Source organism: Microcaecilia unicolor, chromosome 3, assembly GCF_901765095.1.
Source record: "Microcaecilia unicolor chromosome 3, aMicUni1.1, whole genome shotgun sequence".
Lineage (NCBI taxonomy): Eukaryota > Metazoa > Chordata > Amphibia > Gymnophiona > Siphonopidae > Microcaecilia > Microcaecilia unicolor.
In genome coordinates this window covers 131,022,105-131,035,881 of record NC_044033.1, presented here as the reverse complement: position 1 = coordinate 131,035,881, position 13,777 = coordinate 131,022,105, and positions in this window count along the sequence as shown.

The window sequence follows — 13,777 nt, the reverse complement described above, 5'->3', positions numbered from 1 at the left end:
CTCTATCAGGGTCTAACACACAAGTAACCAATAAGGTAGAAACCACAGGGTCCGAATCAGACCTTTGCAAAAAGTCTGTCAAATCCAAACTATCCATTTGTAGAGAGAGAGAGAGTGCTGTTTCTTCACCCACTCTTTTCTTCGCCCATGAGAGATAGTATTCTCTATAAACTGGTGGAACTGACTCAATAGGCACCTTCAATAGAATTTTAACAAGCTATTTGTACATATCCAATGCTGATATAACTGTCACTTGAGGAAAATTAATAAATCTCAAATTTTTCTTCCTATTAGTTTTATCTAAAGCTTCTAGTCTCCAGTATCTAACACTCATGTCTTTAATCACAGCAGTGTGCTTTTGCTGAAAATTCAAAATATTTTTCTCTGTATCTGAGACATGCTTCCTTAAATCTCCTATATCAGCTTGAAGGGAGCCTTGTTGTTGTACTACCATATCAACTTTCTGAATTAAAGTTCCCATTTGTCCTGAAAAAGAGTGTTCCAGATGCAATATACCTTCCCACAAGATCTCCAAAGTAAAAATCTTAGGTCTCGCCAGCACTGAAGCCGAGGCATCAAAAGGGGTCAGGTTCTGATTCCATTTGAGAGGAAACAAATGTACTTGTGTCCTGCTCCATCCCCAAGGTTCAAGGCACTACCCCCACAGACTGCACTCCCCTAGCCACAGTGCTTCTCCCCTGCAACGTCATACCAGTGACTGAAGATATCTCCAGAGTATCCTCCACAGACCTTTCATCCCCCTAGCTTCATAGTTCAACTCCCTCACGATATCAATGAGGCAAACTGCTACTCCTGAGAAAGAAACCTCCAGTTTTGAGGGTGTTGCAGAGCCTTCTTTCACAGCCTCCTGAGTTAATGATGCCGCGATCTCACCCCAATTAAAAAAGGTATCCATCAGGCCAGAAGGGCATTGAGACATAGTTCAAAAAGACGTGGGATGAACAAAAAGGATCTCTAATTAGAAAATAAATTATATAACAAACAAAACTTAAAGGGTTGCTTGGAATGCCCTCCCGCGGGAGGTGGTGGAGATGAAAACGGTAACGGAATTCAAACATGCGTGGGATAAACATAAAGGAATCCTGTTCAGAAGGAATGGATCCTCAGGAGCTTAACCGAGATTGGATAGCAGAGCCGGTAGTGGGAGGCGGGGCTGGAGGTTGGGAGGCGGGGATAGTGCTAGGCAGACTTATACGGTCTGTGCCAGAGCCAGTGGTGGGAGGCAGGACTGGAGGTTGGGAGGCGGGATAGTGCTGGGCAGACTTATACGGTCTGTGCCAGAGCCGGTGGTGGGAGGCGGGGATAGTGCTGGGCAGACTTATACGGTCTGTGCCAGAGCCGGTGGTTGGGAGGCGGGGCTGGTGGTTGGGAGGCGGGGATAGTGCTGGGCAGACTTATACGGTCTCTGCCAGAGCCGGTGGTGGGAGGCGGGGATAGTGCTGGGCAGACTTATACGGTCTGTGCCAGAGCCGGTGGTTGAGAGGCGGGACTGGTGGTTGGGAGGCGGGGATAGTGCTGGGCAGACTTATACGGTCTGTGCCCTGAAGAGCATAGGTACAAATCAAAGTAGGGTATACACAAAAAGTAGCACACATGAGTTGTCTTGTTGGGCAGACTGGATGGACCGTGCAGGTCTTTTTTCTGCCATCATCTACTATGTTACTATCCAGCTTATAATCGAACGAGAATAACGCCCAAGTTCCGACCTAAATCGGGAGATGGGCGTTCTTCTCACAAAAACAAATAAAGCGGCATAATCGAAAGCCGAACTTTGGACGCTTTCAACTGCACTCCGTCGCGGATGCGGACAAAGTTGACGGGGGAGTGTCGGAGGCGTGGTGAAGGCGGAACTGGGGCGTGGTTATCACCCGAACAGAGATGGGCGCCCTTCGCCGATAATGGATGCGTTTGTAGCTAGAATTTAGGGCACTTTTCCTGGACCCTGTTTTTTCACGAATAAGGCCCCAAAAAGTGCCCTAAATGACCAGATGACCCCCAGAGGGAGTCGGGGATGACCTCCCCTGACTACCCCAGTGGTCACTAACCCCCTCCCACCACAACAAATGATGTTTCACAACTTTTTACTTTCACCCTCAAATGTCATACCCTCCTCCCAAGCAGCAGTATGCAGGTCCCTGGAACAGTTGTTAGGGGGTGCAGTGGACGTCAGGCAGGTGGACCCAGGCCCATCCCCCCCCTACCTGTTACAATTGTGCTGCTTAATGCTACTAGTCGTCCAACCCCCCCAAACCCCCTGTACCCACATGTAGGTGCCCCCCTTCACCGCTTAGGGCTATAGTACTGGTGTAGACTTGTGGGCAGTGGGTTTTGAGGGGGATTTGGGGGGCTCAACACCCAAGGGAAGGGTGCTATGCACCTGGGAGCTCTTTTACCTTTTTTTTTGTTTTTGTAAAAGTGCCCCCTAGGGTGCCCGGTTGGTGTCCTGGCATGTAAGGGGGACCAGTGAACTATGAATCCTGGCCCCTCCCACGAACAAATGCCTTGCATTTATTCGTTTTTGAGCTGGGCGATTTCATTTTCCATTATCGGTGAAAAGCAAAAACGCCCAGCTCACACCTTGGCGAATAAAGCATGGGCGTCTATTTTTTTTTAAAAATACGGTTCACTCCGCCCCTTCACGGACCCGTTCTCGGAGATTAACGCCCATGGAGATAGGCGTTTCTGGTCGATTATGCCCCTCTATGTCACGTGGTGCTTAGATGGCAACTCTGGCTGTATCAACTAAGGCCAATGTTTGGCTGGTTTGTACGGTCTGAGTCCCACATATGACAATCTTGTTTAGGGTGGGCTGGAGAGAGCTTCGATGGAAGCTCCAGTGGTTTGAAATGTGAGGACAATGCCAGGCAGGCTTTTAAGGTCTTTGTCTTGCAAATGACAAGATGGATTCGGATAGGCTGGAGTGGACTTTGACTGCAACTCCAGTAGCTGGAACAGAAGGTCAGAGCCAAGCAGACTTCTAAGGTCTATATCCAATTGCAGAATATTTGTAAGTATTTTGTTAGTGCGATCTCAATAGCATTTGAAGCCACAGTGCCAGAAATTAGCTTTAAAAAAAAAAACTTTGCTATGTTGAAAAAGATAAGCATTTTGTTTAGGTGTACGGCAAAGAAAGTGCATTTTTCCATTTGAAAATTTTATTGCAAAAAAGTTTAAGATTTAGGTAAATGCCAACCACAGAAAAAAAGGTAGTGAAAGCAAATACATTTTTATACCCTCAATATAGCATTTGCATTCAGAGTGAATCAAACCTTTGCTATTTTTTAACTGCAATTTTAAACAAATTAAGTACAACAAAGTATTTATCAGATAAGCAATCATGGGAGGAGGTAGAGAACAAAATAAAGAAAACAACAAAAAAGAGCATATTATTATTATTTATTATTTATTGCATTTGTATCCCACATTTTCCCACCTTTTTGCAGGCTCAGTGTGGCTTACAATACGATATGAATGATGGAAATACAATTTGTTACAACTTGGTTATGGATTACATTGTGAAGAGTTATGCGAGACAATTAAAGTATTGTTAAGGAATATAACAATGGAACAAAACCTTGAAACATTGGAAGGAGACAGCGGGAAGCTAAAAGGGCATTATGTATGGTATAAATATTTCTGTGAGTAAAGGTATGAGTGAGCTGAGATTACGAGGGATGAGAGTTCAGAAGTGGATGTATTGATGCATTAGTGAACAGTGAGTGTGGGCTTTATGTGTTTTGGTTCTTTCCGTAAATTTTTTCTAAAGATGGGTCTTCAATAATTTGCAGAAGGAGGTTTGCTCGTAGATCATTCTCAGGTTGCGCGGCAGTCCGTTCCAGAACTGCATGCCCACGTGAGAAAAGGTTGACGCGTGTAGTGTCTTGTATTTTATGCCCTTGCAATTAGGGAAGTGGAGGTTGAGGAAAGTTCGGGATGATCTTTTGGTGTTTCTGGGTGATAAGTCTATTAACTCAGACATGTAGGCTGGAGCTTCGCCGTGAATGATTTTGTGGATTAATGTGCATACTTTAAAAGTAATGCGTTCCTTGAGTGGAAGCCAGTGTAGCTTCTCTTGTAAGGGTTTTGCACTTTCATATTTTGGTTTTCCGAAGATGAGTCTGGCTGCTGTATTCTGGGTTGTTTGAAGTTTCCTCAGTATTTGCTCTTTGCAACCTGCGTATAGTGAGCTGCAGTAATCCAGATGGCTTAGTACGAGGGATTGCACTAGGCAGTGAAAGACAGATCTTGGGAAGAATGGTCTTATTCTTTTCAGTTTCCACATGCAGTAGAACATCTTTTTGGTTGTATTGTTTGCATGAGTTTCGAGTGTTAAGTGGCGGTCAATAGTGACTCCAAGGATTTTTAGCATTTCTGAGATTGGAAGGTTTAGTTTTGGTGTGTTTAAAGCGGTAAATTCATTCGTGTTGTATTGGGAGGTGAGTATCAGGCATTGAGTTTTTTCTGCATTTAATTTCAGATGAAATGCATCTGCCCATGTATTCATGATGTGTAGACTTTGATTGATTTTGTTGTAGATTTCTTTGATGTCTTGTTTGAAAGGGATGTATATTGTTACATCATCGGCGTATATATATGGGTTGAGGTTATGGTTTGATAGGAGTTTTGCCAAAGGGATCATCATTAGGTTGAAAATGGTTGGTGAGAGGGGTGATCCTTGTGGTACTCCACATTCAGGTGTCCATGCATTAGATGTGGTTGAATTTGATGTAACTAGATACGAATGCTGGGTTAGGAACCCCTTGAACCAGTTCAGGACATTTCCTCCAATGCCAAAATATTCAAGTATGTGTAATAGGATTCCGTGGTCAACCATATCGAAGGCACTTGACATGTCAAATTGTAGGAGGAGTATATTGTTTCCAGTTGCTATTATTTGTTTAAATTTAGTCATAAGGGTGACTAATACCATTTCTGTGCTATGATTTGATCGGAATCCTGATTGGGCATCATGCAGTATTGAGTGTTTGTTTAGATAGTTTGTGAGTTGTTTCGTTACCATTCCTTCAGTTATTTTGGTTATTAGTGGTATGGATGCTACTGGCCTGTAATTGGTTATTTCGCTCGTGCTTTTCTTTGTATCTTTAGGAATTGGGGTGTGTAAGATCTTTCCTTTTTCTTTTGGGAAAAGTCCGTTTTGTAGCATGAAGTTTACGTGGTTCGTTAGGTCTACTATGAATTGTTGAGGAGCAGATTTCATGAGGTTATTTGGGCATATGTCTAGTTTGCAGTGGGATTTGGCAAATCTTTTGAGTGTTTCAGAGATGAGGTCTTCTGATAGTAGTTCGAATTCGGTCCAGGTTTTGTCTTCTGGGTATGTTCCTTCTTCTGGATCTAGACAATCTAGAAGTATGGCGTATTCAATAGGGCTGGCGGGTATTTTGAGTCGTAATTGTATAATTTTCTCCTTGAAGTATTTTGCAAGGTTGTCCGCATCTGGTATGTCTTTGCCATTGTTTGTGACTGGTGTGGTGTCTAACAGTTTATTCACAAGGTTGAAGAGTTTATATGTGTGTCTTTGTAGTTTGGTCCTGTTATTGTTTTGTAATGTAGTCTTTTAGTCTGTTTTATGGTATACTTGTATTTTCTCCGAAGTAATTTCCAGGCGTTTAGTGTTTGTTCATCTCTCTTTTTGTTCCATACGTGTTCTAGTTTCCTGACTTGTGTTTTAAGTTTTTTCAGCTCTTCGGTGAACCATGGATTTGATTTTTTCCTGTGCGATATTCTGGTTTGGATTGGGGCGATTTTGTCTAGTGTTGTTGTACATAAATCGTCCCATTCTTGGAGGAATTTGATGGTGTCAGCATTTGTTGACCATTCGTTCTGGTAGATCTGTTGCCAGAATGTTGTGGGGTCTATTTTTCCTCTCATTGTGTATGTTGTTCACTCATGTTTATTGATTGTGTTTATGTGTGTTTTTCGCCAGCAGAGAGAGACATTTGTTTTATGGTGGTCTGACCATAATGTAGGTGTCCATCTTGTGTCGGTGAGTATGATTGTTGAGTCCGGTTCGAATTTGCTTGTTATGATATCTAGTGTGTGTCCTTTTTTGTGTGTTGGTTGCCTGTTGGGTGCTTGCAGATCCCAGAGTTTTAAGAATTCTTTGCATTCTCGTATGCTTGGTGAGGTATCATCTTCTAGGTGTAGGTTGATGTCTCCTATTATAAGGATGTTTGAGGCAGATACACAGGAGTTCGAGATGAAGTCCATGAGTTGTGTTTGGGAGTCTTGCCATTTTCCTGGTGGCCTGTAGAATAGGATTGTGTTAAGGTGTCCTATTAGGTTTGGGTGATTAATTCTTGTCGATGCAATTTCAGGTTTTGGTGAGGTGGATTCACCCGTGATTGTGATGGTGAATTCAGGTTTGTAAATTATGGCTATTCCGCCTCCTCTTTTTCCATTTCTTGTCCAGTGGGTGATTTTGTATTCTGGTGGGCATGTTTCTAGGATGGCGGGGTCTGTGGGGCTATGGAACCAGGTTTCTGTGATAAATAGAAGGTCTAGATTATCTGTGGTGATCCAGTCTAGTATGTCTACTCAGTTGCTTACTGCTGATCTTGCATTGATGTATCCTAGTTGGATTGAGTGGTATGGTTCCGTGGGGGGGTTCGATGTGTTTATTTTTATTAGTTGTCTGTTTCTTCAGTGGTTGAATTTGTTGTTGTTGTTTTCTTCTTTTTGTTGGTGGTGTTCATATCCAGAGATTTTTCCTTTTGGTTGGTTATTGTGTCTTTGGATTGATGAGTCGTTGATAGGTTGTACATAGGGTTGGTGTATTGTGGGTGAGTTATTATGGATGTTCTTTGGGGTGGTCATTGTGTGTGTGTGAGTGCTGTGTGATTTGTGAGTTAAGGGGTTGTTGTTATCTGGGTTGTGGGTTGTGTTTGCGTGTAAGAGTAGGGTGAGACAATGGATGAAATCTAGGCCAATAAGTCATACCATTACCTGGAATATACTAAGACGATCTAACATTTCTTCTGTTCATGATCACATCACTTTACTTCCCTATCTATTAACAACCTTTCCAACTGATCTAGTTCAAAGAAGACAAAGGTTACATCTAGAAAGGTAGCTAGACATTTTTGAGGAAAATTTCAAGAAAAAGGTAGCACCAAGGGCCCTTGGTTTCAATTGAAGAAATTGCTTATGTCTAACCTGAGTAGCTCTAGAAACATCCAGAAAGATCTGCAGTTTCCCTCCCCCCAAAAAAGGAAATCTCCCTTTTAAAGCAATTTTTCAATATTGTAACCTTTTCAGCTTCAGAGGAGAAAGAAACCAAGAGAGTGAAGTTTGATGTAAAATGTCTTGAGAAGTTTCTAAAAAAAAAAAAAGGGAGTTAAATTCATCATATCATCTCTGACGGACAAAACATCAGGTTCCATCTCATCTTGTCAACTCCTAAGAACCTTCTTAGGCAAATAGTCACATTTATTTATAGCTATCTTTTCAGTATTAGATAAAGCTAAGACTTCCTTGAAATATTTTCTCAACAATAACATTTTATACGCAATTACTGTAACATCAACACATTTTTAATTTCAGGTGGCGTTGAGACATCCAGACAGCAATGTCAGACAAGCACGCTGAAACTTTGGTTTGGATGCAAGGTGAGATATCAGGGGTAGAAAGGTAGATTTGGGAGTCATTAGCATAGAGATGGTAGGAAAAGCCATGGGATGGCCATCATTGGGTGGGGAGGGCGGGTGCAGTTGCCAACACCGCATAGAAATCTGGTGCTGACGTGCCTAACCTTAGCCTTTTGAATGTTGTTCCTACCTTCCTACTGGTTTTTACATCTATCCCCACCCCTACACACAGGGATTTACACCATGATGGAGGCGCAAAGTTTTAGGCACTGGGATATCAGCTAAGCTCCTCTTATAGAATACGTTCAGGCGGAAATGTTTACCGCGTGGATTTTTTAGGCACCTTATATAGAATTTGGCCCTTAATGTCTTCCATAGATTTCTTGAGAACATTCATATTAGTCTTAGTGGGCTGATAGTCAGCTGGTGGCGATTAGTGCTTTGCTGACCACCACCAGCGTTAGCCCCAGAAATTCAATGTTGGGCCATGTCTGGGCTCCAGCATTGATTTTCCTGGTATACAGAGCTGGCAAAAGCATAGCCAGTTAAGGGTCCCTTTGCCAAACTTCAATAAAAAGTTGCCTTACTGCGTCCTTACGCGGGTCACTCCTGTACACTAAGGCCATTTTTCTGTATGAGTAAAATGGCTGCTTTTTCTACTCTTAATTAACGGCCACATGCTGATTTTCCCATTTGTCTGTGGCCATTAGCGTGTGAACCCCTACCACCACCTATGATGTAGGTGGTAAGGGCTCACATGCTAATTGTGCGCTAATCTCTTACTGCGCAGCAATAATGCTGCACTAAGGGGCCCTTTTACTAAGGCGCATAGGTGCCTATGTGCATCCAACACATGTAAATTTAGAACTACCACGCATCCAATATGCACGAGAGAAAATATTTTTTTATTTTTCTACCATGTGGCACTGACTGGTCGGTAATCAGCAGTGTACGCGTGCTGACAATTACCACCCAGTTAACGTCTGAGACCTTACCGCTAAGTCAGTGGGTGGCAGTAAGGTCTCAGGCCCAAAATGGACATGTGCCAATTTTAATTTTGCCTTTTTTTTGTCCATTTTCAGACAAAAAAAGGCCTTTTTTGCAGGCATGCTGAAAAGTGGACCTACGCATATTCAATACTCACACCTACAACAGCACAGGCCATTTTTCAGCGCACCTTAGTAAAAGGACTCCTTTATGATTAGTGCATAACATGCCTACACTCTGCCCCTCAACCCCCCAGCACTAAAAAATAAAATCTATTTTTTAGTATATGGGTAGCGCATGCCGATCACTAAATTATTGCAAGACGTCCGAGCATGCACGCTGTAAGCCCTTTTTTTTTTTTTGCTGAAGTAAGCACATGGATCTTTATAGATTAGCACTTAGCAAAATGCATGCACAAATCCAAATTGTTGCCAGTTAGAGCCGATAATGGGAATGGAACTTGATAATCTGCCTTTCTATGGGTTTTTTTGAGGCGGGGATAGTGCTGGGCAGACTTATACGGTCTGTGCCAGAGCTGGTGGTTAGGAGGCGGGGATAGTGCTGGGCAGACTTATATGATCTGTGCCCTGAAGAACACAGGTACAAATCAAAGTAGGGTATACACAAAAGTTAGCACATATGAGTTATCTTGTTGGGCAGACTGGATGGACCGTGCAGGTCTTTTTCTGCCGTCATCTACTATGTTACTATGTTACTATGTACTATGTTTTTTGCAACTACATTCAAAGCGGTTTACATAGTATATACAGGTACTATTTGTACCTGGGGCAATGGAGGATTAAGTGACTTGCCCAGAGTCACAAGGAGCTGCAGTGAGAATCGAACCCAATTCCCCAGGATTGAAGTCCACTGCACTAACCACTAGGCTACTCCTTCCACTCACTTATTGACATTGACTCGTTAGCAGTGGCATAGGAAGCGGGCGGTAGGGTGGTCCGCCCCGGGTGCACGCCACTGGGGGGGTGTCGGCTCCACTGGTTCCCTGCTCTCTCTGCCCCAGAACAGGCTACTTCCTGTTCCGGGACAGAGAGAGCAGGGAACCAGCGGAGCCGACGCAGTTCCCATCGACGTGCACTTGAGGCGGAGCGGCCCTCCCGCCCGCCCCCTTTGGTAAGAATGCACTCTGAAGGGGGGGTGCATGCTCCAGGGGGTTGTGCGCACACCGAGGGGGGGTGCGTCGTGCTGCACCTGGGGGGGAGGGTGCGCAGCGGCAAACCGTCCCGGGTGTCAGCCGCCCTCGCTAAGGCACTGCTCATTAGCTAATTTGGTTGCACATGCATCTCAGAATAGTGCGCAGTTTTACACACATAAATTTGCACACCATATATCGAATCACCCTACAGTGAGCATTCTTTGCAAAGAGTGTGCATTCTTGACAACTTTCATTCTGGAATGAAAAAAAATGCAGAAAAAATATGACACAAACATTTTTGGCTGTCCGTCCTTAGAGCAGTGCTTCTCAACCCAGTCCTCAGGCACACCCAACCGGTTAGGTTTTCAGAATATCTGCCATAAATATATATATTTGTTTGTTGCATTTGTATCCCACATTTTCCTACCTATTTGCAGGCTCAATGTGGCTTACATTATGCCGTAATGGCGATCACCATTTCCGGATTAAGAAATACAGAGTGGTATTGCATTAGAGTGTATAAATAGTAGAGTAGATTACAAAGTGATGTTATATTGAAGTTCCTTAATAATAGAGTAGATTATAAACAAACAACTATAGTAAGTTCATTTCTAGCATGTGAAATAAAGTGGTAGTGTGTAATGCGTAGTGTTCATACTTGATAATGTAGGTTAATCAGTCTATTGTGGAGATGTTGGTTTTATCTAGTTCAGGTAGATTTTAGTTGTCTAGTATTTAGGATAGATTGGTGTGGTATGCCTTATTGAACAGGTTGGTTTTCAGTAGTTTTTGGAAGATTGTTAGATTGTTCATTGCTTTTGGTAGTGCGTTCCACAGTTTTATTTTTATTACATTTGTACCCTGTGCTTTCCCACTCATAGCAGGTTCAATGCGGCTTACATATTGTATACAGGTACTTATTTGTACCTGGGGCAATGGAGGGTTAAGTGACTTGCCCAGAGTCACAAGGAGCTGCCTGTGCCTGCAGTGGGAATCGAACCCAGTTCCCCAGGACCAAAGTCCACCACTCTAACCACTAGGCCACTACTCCACAGTTGTGTTTATATATATGAGATAGATGTCCATGCACTGCCTCTTTGGTATGCAAATCTATCTCATGCATATTCAAATGGAGATCCTGAAAACCAGACTGTCTGGGTGTGTCCTGAGGATTGGACTGAAAACCACTGCCCTAGAGGAAACTACTATTTATTTATGTCAGTGCTGACTGCAAAGAAGCCCATTCAATTCCCATGGGCTTCTTCACAAATAGCGCATGCAAATCAGTACTGCTGCTTTGCAAAAGGAGTCCCAAATGTCCTTGTTTTTAATTATTCATATCCAAAAATGTTGAACTTTTCGTTTGTATTAAATTATAAACAATATTCATAAAGATTCACCTTGCATGTAATCATTACTCCATAATATCAACTCATATCTACTCCATTCATTGTTAAAATATATATTGGTATCAAAACCTTGGGGGATAAAGTTGAGCTCAAATGGTTTACCCATCCCATCATGTGATGTATAACAGTCAGAAATCTAGAAATAAATAGGTTTCTGGACATTTTTTGTTACTAGCATTGTAACATATCTGGATATGAATGATTAGGTAAAAGAAAATATGGTTTTTGTGAAGGTTTGTATGTGTGTGTTCATTTATTTTATAAAATAAGCTCCAGAAGCAGCCTTTATTTATGCTTTCTCCTAAGCTGGTATAAATGTTTGCTTGTATTCACATATTTTATAACCCAATATATTAAGCAACAATTGAACTTACAAACATCTTTATTCAGAACATTTCCCAAAACATAATTCAATAAATTAATAAAATCATTAATCAATATACTGACTCCTACTAAACATACATATAAATCTAAAAATACACAAAACAGATCAAAGCTGATGAGCAATACAAGTCACACTTTAAAAAAAGATCAGTCCACGAATAAGTTATTTCAATTGAATATAATTCTCTCACATATGAAAAAATAGGCAGAGTAACAGGTTTACAAACAAATATCCCAGCTTCTTTTCAAAATTCCATGAATTACGAGACAACAAGATGATCCAAATACATTTATATATCACAACCCCACCCCTGTTCACTCTTCCCTCTAAACTGAGTGGGAGTCCTCCACCTATAGTCCTGCCCCTGCCAGGAGGGTGTGCTGTTTCACTATCACATTTTCAACAGTGAAGGATAGGTAAGCTCTGCAGGACTCCAGGGAGCCTGCCTTTTCCTAGCAATTGAAAACAACAGAATTGAAGCACTGCCTCCTACTGGCAGCAATGCTGTTGGAGGACTCCTGCTCAACTTAGAGGGAACAGTTCTGTGGAAGGTCTATACACAGATCATATAAATAGAGGTTCACTCTCTGCATGTGTATTCCTTTTCCATGTGGATGTGGTCACACAATTTCATAAAAGCCCTTTTCTGTGTGTAAAATAGGCCTTACACGTGAGAAAAGCTTTATAAAATTATCCCCTGAAGGAGCAGAGGGCTTTGTAATATGTTTATCTTACAGGCTTCAGCCTGAAATGATCTTTATTACTGTTAATTTATTGAGCTTTTTGACTGATAATTCCATGAAGTACATGTGATATTCCCAAAACGTTTGATATAGATGGGATAAGACATAAAACAGATGTTTAACAAAATACCGTAACTTGAATGCAGCAATCATAAGCCAATTAAGAGTTTACGTAGCAAACTGGGAGCTTTCATGAGCCTCACAAAGAGGTAAAGTGCAATCAAAAAGCATAAAAGCAACTGAGAGAGATTTCCAATCCCTTCCATTCGCGTTGCTTTCAGGCATCATACTGCTTGTTAGGAAAGAAGTGTGATAAAGAAGCAATATCACCTTGTCAGTCTCTAACCAAGAATCTGTCTTTTCGCCTTCACACTTTCATTCTCTGCTCATTAAGTAAACAGTGAGATGTTCTTGCTATTGTTAGTCTTTTTGAAGCAGAATTGTAGCAGCTCTCTGGTTGAATGTGTACGCTACACTGATGTTTAGAAATTGTTGTTGTTCGTTTCGAGTATTTGCTAGGAAACGTGTTAGCAAGCTCCAGAGCCTGAGCTATTGCATTTGATCTGTCCAATTGTAACTTCTTCAGGGTGTCATGCAGTTGTTGGTAATGTTTATGGTCTCTTACAGATCTCACTGGTCTGAAGCATTACACAGAGTAAAAGGTTCTGAGTGTCACCTCAGTTCATTGTAGCATGCTTTGCAAAGATATCTGGCAGATTCAGGCAGTACTTCTAGTGTCTGGCAGAATAACCGCCTTACTTTACCTGTGTGGGCATAAATTACTGTTAAGGTACAGGCTACAATTTTCAAAATACAAATTGAAACTTTTCCTTTATTTATTTCTCAGAGGCCTAAGTTGCTTATTATACACCTTCAGAGCTACTTGGGGTCTGAGCCCCACATAATGACACCCCCTATCAGCTTTCCCAAGGCACTTATTGCTACTGAAATAAAGAATTCTCATATGCAGTAGGTCATCTTCAGACTAAAACGTTCGATTATTTGTAGCTTGCATTTTACCTCTTTATCAACTCCCCTTCAGAATCAAAAATCTGGCAGCGCAGCAGACCTCTAACACTACGAATATCTGACCTTTGCTCTCAAAACTTGCTGGAATCGACAATTGTTTGCAACAGAGCTGCAACCCCAACCATATCTGTGTATGCTACGTTTATAATCCCTTGGCCTTGACCGGTCCAATCACATGGATTTAATTCTGAGGCAGGAAGCCAACCAAGTTCTAACAACAGATAATATGCAATGTTACTAAAATCGAAAGTGTTTGATTACCATGTGATATACGAATCCAAATCCTAATCATTACTATTGGGCCACAAAGCTTCATTTTAACTGTTGTGCTTGAAACTCTGGTTGTTTTAATGATTTCTAGACAACGGGGCTTATTTAGTAAGCTGAATTAACCATCGACATGGCAATTAATTTGTTTTATCAGTTAAAGTGAGACCCACATTATA